At 42.7% G+C, this 7,799-nt stretch overlaps 1 pseudogene; it reads left to right on the forward strand.

Annotated features, from left to right (window-relative positions):
• Nucleotides 1-4,665: 4,665 nt before the first annotated feature.
• Nucleotides 4,666-7,799, forward strand: part of LOC108304130 — a 9,082-nt pseudogene continuing 5,948 nt past the window's right edge.

A 7,799-nucleotide genomic window follows, 5' to 3' on the forward strand; every position in this document is an offset into this window, starting at 1 on the left:
AAAAAAAAAAAAAAGAAAGAAAAAAGAAAGAAAGAAAGAAAGAAAGAAAAGAAGCTTCACCCTGACAACTCCAAGGAAATGGTCAGAGACAGTGGGGAGCTGTGGGAGAGTCAACCTACTTGAACCAAAGTAGAGGCTCTGGAAGTAAAGTGCAGAGGTCCCAGAGCTATTTCATTGGTAGGAATGACCAGTTGTTTAGCGATAGGGGAGGGGAAAGAGAAAGGATATTGCAGAGTGGATAATATTGGAACCGACTCAGGAAAATATTCCAGGAAGTGGTACTCTTCTTTAATTCTTCATTCCATTTTGATATCATTTTGGTGGAATTGTTTCAGCCTACTGTGGGCAAAACCATGTCCAACTGTTTTAAAAGCAAATTCTGGGCCAGGCATGGTGGCTAATGCCTGTAATCCCAGAACTTTGGGAGGCCAAGGCAAGTGGATTGCTTGAGGTCAGGAGTTCGAGACCAGCTTGGCCAGCAGAGTGAAACACTCTCTACTAAAAATACAAAAAATTAGCTGGGCATGGTGGCTGGCACCTGCAATCCCAGCTCCTCCGGAGACTGACGTAGGAGAATTGCTTGAACCCAGGAGGCAGAGGTTGCAGTGAGCTGAGATCACGCCATTGCACTCCAGCCAGGGCAACAAGAGTGAAAGTCCATCTCAAATAATAAATAAATAAATAAACAAGAAACACAGGAGGTGGCTTTTTTTTTTTTTTTTAAAGAGAGTCTCACTCTGTAGCCCAGGCTGGAGTGCAATAGTGTGATCTCAGCTCATTGCAACCTCTGCCTCCCAGGTCCCGGTTCAAGCAGGCACCTCCGGACTATCTAGTCAATGTCCCAAAAGGGCAGAAGCACATCTTGGCAGAGGCATTCCACATCTCCAGATGTAGTACATCTATCAGGAGGCAGATGAGTAACAGGGAATACTGCTCATTGGATTGTGGTCACCATGCGGAGACGTGGCGTGGATGACTTAATGCTCAGAGGCTTTGTTCAGACTTAGGCACAAGGGGATGGTTTGGGAAGCCTGAAGTTCGGTTTCAAGCAGCCTCATGATGGACAATACCTGGGCCCTGGAGAGGTGAGTAAGGTAAGAAAAACTTTGACCTTTGATGGTAGGGGGAAGCATATTCAACTGCCTACAGGGACAAAGCAAGAATAAAGTGGGCTAGGGGAGATTGTGGCACCCTGGGGCATTTGTGCCTCATTTAGAAGAGATAGATTCTACTCATTTCCAGCAGAGGTCATATGGGAACACAAAGTCAAGGAGGAGAGACCTGACTTTTCAAGAGAAGGCAGAGATTCAAATTTTTATGAGTCATCTGATTTGGGGATGTTGGCAATTAATTCAATGTTTAAGATGTTGAGCAAGCTAAACAAAGTTCTCCTGTGGCTGGATTTGGCCTTGCAGCTATCAGTTTGCAACCTCTACTCTAAAACTTGGGCGTTAATCTCTGAATTTCAATCATCTCGTGTTAGAACAGGAGAAAGTGGGGCTACTAAGAAGCTGGAAACAAAGAGGTTTATTGGATCTGAGGGGTCATTAGTCCAATTCTTAATTGCATAGATGGGGAAACCGAGGCTTGGAGAGAAGAAATGCCCAAGGGCACACATTTCCAGCAGTGGTAGCACTTGCAATAAGAACAAGGAGACTCAGACCAGGCATGGTGGCTTATGCCTGTAATCCCAACACTTTGGGAGACCAAGGTGGGAGGATCACTTGAGGCCAGGAGTTCAAGACCAGCCTGGGCAATATAGCAAGACTGTGTCTCCTTTTTTACATAAAAAATTTAAAATAAAATAAAATAAAAGAGGCTCAAGTGGGCCTGACTGGTATTTGGTCTTCTTGCCTCAGTTTCCTCCTTTGCTTATTTGTTTCCATTCTCTAGTTTGTAGCTATGACTGGTGCATAGGTCCTGTCTGAGCTTTGGATTATTCCTATTGGACCCATGGGAGCTGTCCTGGGCTTTATCTGGAGTCTCTGCCCCAACCTCTTAGCCTAGAGCTGGTGCTGTTTCTGAGTCTTCTGGCATTGACCCCTTTGGGCTCCTCAGATGGGCCTGTCTGAGCTCCACATTGTTCTGGGTATGATACATAGCTAGTATGGGATAAAAATAAGGCTTGATCTCAGTGTGCCATAGTCCTGTGTTCCATCTAGTAAGTACACTGCTTCCTAGGATTAGTGTCTCCTTGCAGAAAGGAAAAACAAGTTTGAATGTCATTTTTTGTGTGTGAACTGTAAAATGAGTTTGAGTACATTTCAAATTCACTCTTTCTTGCCCTTTTTTTGCCATCCAGTAGTCACAGCCAACTTATCCATTAGGTATAGCTAGCACAGTATCTAGGGTCCAAGATACTTTTAAAGGCCTGCAAAAATGTTTTAATTTTAATTTATTTTAAAATCAGAATAAAAATAAATAATTTATTATTAACATATAAAAAGAATCCGGTGTACTTAAAGCCACTGAACTGTACAGTTAAAAATGGTTAAAATGGGAAATTTTGTGTATATTTTACCACAATTAAAAAAAAAAAAAGAATCTTGCCTGGATTATATTCATCTTTATACCAAGGCAGTTGTAAAATATAATTTTTAAGATTTATTATGGATGAAAGGGCCCACAGATTCAAAACTTCCCAAAGCTCACGAATGTTATAATTTGGCCCTGTTAGTAGTTGGTTAATTCATATCAAGGATAAGTTTTGTATTTATGGACCAAATCATATGGACTGCACTTCCCTCACTTCTTCATGGCCTGACCAGGAAGTTAACACAACCTGACCCAGATTCCTACCACCTGCCACCTGGTGACAGCTACACAGACTGTTCAGTGGAGATGCTGAGTACAGTGGTTCTGAGAGACTTGCTAGTTTTGGTCTCTGCACAGCAGTCCTGCCTTATTTAGCACAATGAAGCCAGACACTCTGAGGTAGTCAATTTTACTCCAAAGAGCATTTCTCATGCTTCTCTTTACTAACAAATCTCTGCCTCTTTGGACTACCAAAACAGTCTTCTGGCAGATCTCCCTGACTTGGTTTTCCTCCCACCCAAGCCAGAATTATCTTAGCAAACATATATATCTCTGGAATAAGACTATTCAATGACTTCCAACATTTTCATTATTTCAGAAAGCTTGATAGAAATCCCACTTTAACTCATGACAGTTCTTTTAAAAGTAACTAAAAAACTGCTTTAGTTTGTGCTGGAATTAGCATGCTTGCTACAATTAATAAATTTTGAGAGCACAAATGAATTATTTTCCAGATGCACAGTTTGTGTTATAAGGGGATTTTACACCCATGGACCCATGGGAGAAAGATCATGAATGGATCCTTGGAAGTGAAAGAGTGTGGAGATCCCTAGAAATGTCCCAGCAGTCCACCTGACCATTCTGGGAGGGCAATATCACTGGAGCCAAAGAGAAATTACTGACTAGCTGACTATGGTAGAAAAGGTGGGGGAAGAGGAAGAAACATCACATTAAAATTCAATGCAAAGTGAAAGCTTGTCTTGAGCAAGGGTGAATGACTCAACAAGAAATTTTTTACAGGATTTTAGTTTCTGCTCTCTGCAATTCTTATCTTAAATAAAAAGCAAATTTCATTACCTACTTGAAGTAATTCCATTATTCACCAGATAACAAATAAGCAACAAACACATTTCCTAGAATATTTTTAAAATTTTAAAGTGAAAGCATTGCTTAGAATCACAAATGCTTGGTATACGTGGTCATTGACAAAAACTTGGGCTTTGGCAGAGTGAAAGCTTTCGTTTTTAAGTTCAGTTCTGCTTGTTTGTTTATCATTGTAGTGCACAGTTAACATTTCACATTCCTACATTCAATCCCTTTTCTTCTGTTAACAGTCACACACACACACACACACACACACACACACACACACACAAATTATCTTGGGAAAAATATATATTTTTTCCACATTTGGAATATCCTTCAAGACTCCCATTAGCTTTGGATGGCACCAAGTCCTGTGCCCTCTACTACTTCTCCTTTGAGTATCATCAGAGTGATCACATGTTTCATTCAAAACAAAATTGAGTCGGGTACAGTGGCTCACTCCTATAATTCCCAGCACGTTGGGAAGCTGAGGCGGGTGGATCACTTGAGGTCAGGCATTTGAGACCAGCTTGGTCAACATGTTGAAACCCCATTTCTACTAAAAAAATACAAAAATTAGCCAGGTGTGGTGGCACGTATCTGTAGTCGCAGCTATTCAGGAGGCAGAGGCAGGAGAATTGCTTGAACCTAGGAGGTGGAGGTTGCAGTGAGCCAAGATAACACCACTGCATGCCAGCCTGGGCAACAGAGAGAAACTCCATCTCAAAAATTTTAAAAAGTTGATTATGCCTGTAATCCCAGCCCAGGCAGGCAAATCACTTTAGGTTAAGAGTTCAAGAACAACGTGGCCAACATGATCAAACCCATCTCCACTAAAAACACAAAAATTAGCTCATCTTGGTGGTGGGCACTTGTAATCCCAGCTACTAACTAGGGAGGCTAGGGCAGGAGAATCACTTGAACCCAGGAGGTGGAGGTTGCAGTGAGCCAAGATCACGCCACTGCAGTTCAGTCTGAGTGACAGAGTGATATTCCATCTCAAAAAAAAAAAAAAAAAAGCCAATAAAACAAAATTGAGACAGGATGAGGGCCAGCTTCTGTGCTGACCTATCAGCTCTGTCTCCTGGCCACATGCAAGCTGAAGCAGCCATTTTGGCTGCAAGCGGTAAATTCAGGCTGGGCTGCACTCACTCAGGGCCTTTTATGACGCTGTATTTCTTCCATTTCAAGCATTCAGACACACACACACTCAGTCCATTCTTTCCTTGATTGATTTTAGTAATACAATTAAATGGCTACTCTGTTTTGTTTTGAATATTGGGGTTATAGTAGTAGACAAATCACAGTTCTCCATGAAACATTCAGGAATTCAGGTTTATGAGGTGTAGGTGGGCATATGACCTGGCTTGTCCCTCAATAACACTTAGCCACTCATTCAATGACTGGTTCAGAAATGTATCTTGGATGGGATTTCCCAAAAACAGAGCCTGAGGCAGGGATTCAAATAATGCTCTCAGAGAATCCTGTAAGGGAGCAAGATAAAGAAGGGGAAGGAGCCAAGTAACGACTTAGTGTCAGGTAAAATTCAGACTTGGCTTGGTTTTGCATGTGGAGAGAGAAGCTTGCCTCTGGAACACAAATTACACTACAGAATTGTTTCTGCCTTGATGCAAGGACGTTAGCCTTTTAAGTAATTTCATATCTATCAGTCATTAGTCTATGTATTGAGACAGTGTAACCTCCCAGGCATCCCTAGGCTGGGAGGGTTTGTACAGCCAAAAACACATCTTAAAAACCAAGGTCACAGGTTTAAACTGCTGGCCACAGCCTCAAAATAACTGCAGGAAATGGGGGAGGAGGTACGGAATGGAAGGGGTGTGCCAGCTGATAAAGGGGATCTGAGTGGAGAGTCAAAGCATCCACTACTGCATGTGTCCCAACCAAGCTAATCTTGAACAATGAGATTTAATTCTGCAACTTTTTCTGGAACCATCGGGGAAAATAATCTTTCCTTTTGCTCACCATGAAAGTAGTAGGATGCCTGCCTGCAGTTGCTTGAACCCGTTTTAGGAACAGCCAACTGAGAAGAAAAAAGAGTAATATAGAGAGACGGAGTCGCAGTGACAGTGACTCTAATTTGTCTTCTTTTCTCTGCATACCAGTTTGTCCTGCACCTCAATGTGTCCAATTCCCTTCAGAACCCATGAATTTAACCTAGCTGGGCCTGTGCTCAGTAGTCATGAAATCAGTTCTCTTGCTTTGGAGGAGAAATTAAGTGAGATTGAGGTGACAGAAGATCAAGGATTAGAATCCAAATCTCGTATTGACTTGTGAGTCAAGCTGATGGCATGTTCCAGAGCACCAGGCTGCCCTAGTTCTTGGAGGGAACTTAAATTCTTTTGCCAGGGAAACAGTATTTATTTTATAAGGCCAGCCACACTGTAAAAGAAACATAAACAGAAGTCTTGCCTGGTGATTGTCCAATACATCCCAATTTATGGAGCATTTTCACATCTGGGGTGTCCTTCAAGACTCCCAACAGCTTTGGAGGCACTAAATCCTGTGCCTCTGCTACTTCTCCTTGGGATGTCGGAATGATCACATGTTCCATTCAAAACAGAATTAGGACAGGATGAGGGCCAGCTTCTGTGCTGACCTCTCAGCTCGGCCTCCTGGCCACATGCAAACTGAGAGCAGCCCTTCCCAGAGGCTGCAGCTGTGCATGGTGAGTGCAGGTTGGGCTGCATTCACTCAAGGCCCTTGTTGGCACTGTATTTTTTTCATTTCAAGGAGCCAGCAGGCTAGGGGCCAGAGAAGATCCCATCCAGAAATATGAAACATATGCTTCACTGCTCCATTGCTGCTGTCACGAAGACCAAAGAATTAACTATCAATGAATTTCTTCTTTCCTTTTTTTTTTTTTTTTTTTTTTGGGAACAGAGTCTTGCTGGAGTGCAGTGGTGCAATCTCGGCTGTTTGCAACCTCTGTCTCCTGAGTTCAACCAATTTTCATGTCTCAGTCTCCAGAATAGCTAAGACTACAGGAATGCACCAAAATGCCCAGCTAACTTTTAGTATTTTTAGTAGAGATGGGGTTTTGCCATGTTGCCCAGGCTGGTCTTAAATGCCTAAGCTCAAGCAATCCACCTGCCTTGGTCTCCTACAGTACTGGGATTACAGGTGTGAGCCACCGCGCCCAGCCATAAGTGATTTTCAAGAAGAGGACAAGCATAGTGCCAGAATCAAAGGTAGAAGGGAAACAATCATTTATTTATTTATTTATTTTTGTAACAGAGCCTTGCTCTGTCTCCCAGGCTGGAGTGTAGTGGTGTCATCATTCCTCACTGCAGCCTCAAATTCTGGGGCTCAAGAGATCCTTCTACCTCAAATTGAGACTGCAGAGTTGCACAAAGCACTGCAATTACAGGCATGAGCCATCGTGTCCTCGCCAGAAACCACCGATTTTTTTTTTAATTACAAAGTGCAAATTTGAAGAATCTATAAAATTTCAAGCTCTCGGTAAGCTGGCTACTTTTGAGTGACCCTTCTTTCCCTTCTCCATAACCGAAGTTTGAAACTGTTATTCCTGAGAAATATCCTCCAAATACTGGTGACATTTTTGTGAGACTATTCAGTGATGCATTAGAAATTAGAATAGAACTTTAAATTTTTGAAGTTAGGATTTCCAACTGAATTTTTATTTTTCATAAATATGATGCCAAAGGCTATCTCCTTGCAGCTAGACAGCTAGGCTGTCCGGCTCAGGTGAGTTTCCCCTTTGTGAATGTCATAGACATGGCGATATGCCACTCAAATCCCCTTCAATGAAGGATTATTGCCCCAACTGCTGGGAGTGGTATTGGCAGAGATAGTCTTCAATCATCAGCCCCTTCAGAGATTTTCTCATTTAAAGAGATTAACCTCTCTCAAAGTCATAGTCTTGACTGGGCACGGAGGCTCACCCCTGTAATCCCAACACTTTGGGAGGCAAAGAGGCTGGATCACCTGAGGTCAGGAGTTCAATTCCAACCTGGCCAACATGGTGAAACTGCATCTCTGCAAAAAATACAAAATTAGCCAGGTGTGGTAGCACATGCCTTGAATCCCAGCTACTCAGGAGGCTGAGACAGGAGACTCACTTGAGCCTGGGAGGCGGAGGCTGCAATGAGCTGAGATCGTACCACTGCATGCCAGCCTGGCAACACAGAGGGAGACTT

Source organism: Cebus imitator, unplaced genomic scaffold (assembly GCF_001604975.1).
Source record: "Cebus imitator isolate Cc_AM_T3 unplaced genomic scaffold, Cebus_imitator-1.0 Scaffold53, whole genome shotgun sequence".
NCBI classification, from domain to species: Eukaryota; Metazoa; Chordata; class Mammalia; order Primates; family Cebidae; genus Cebus; species Cebus imitator.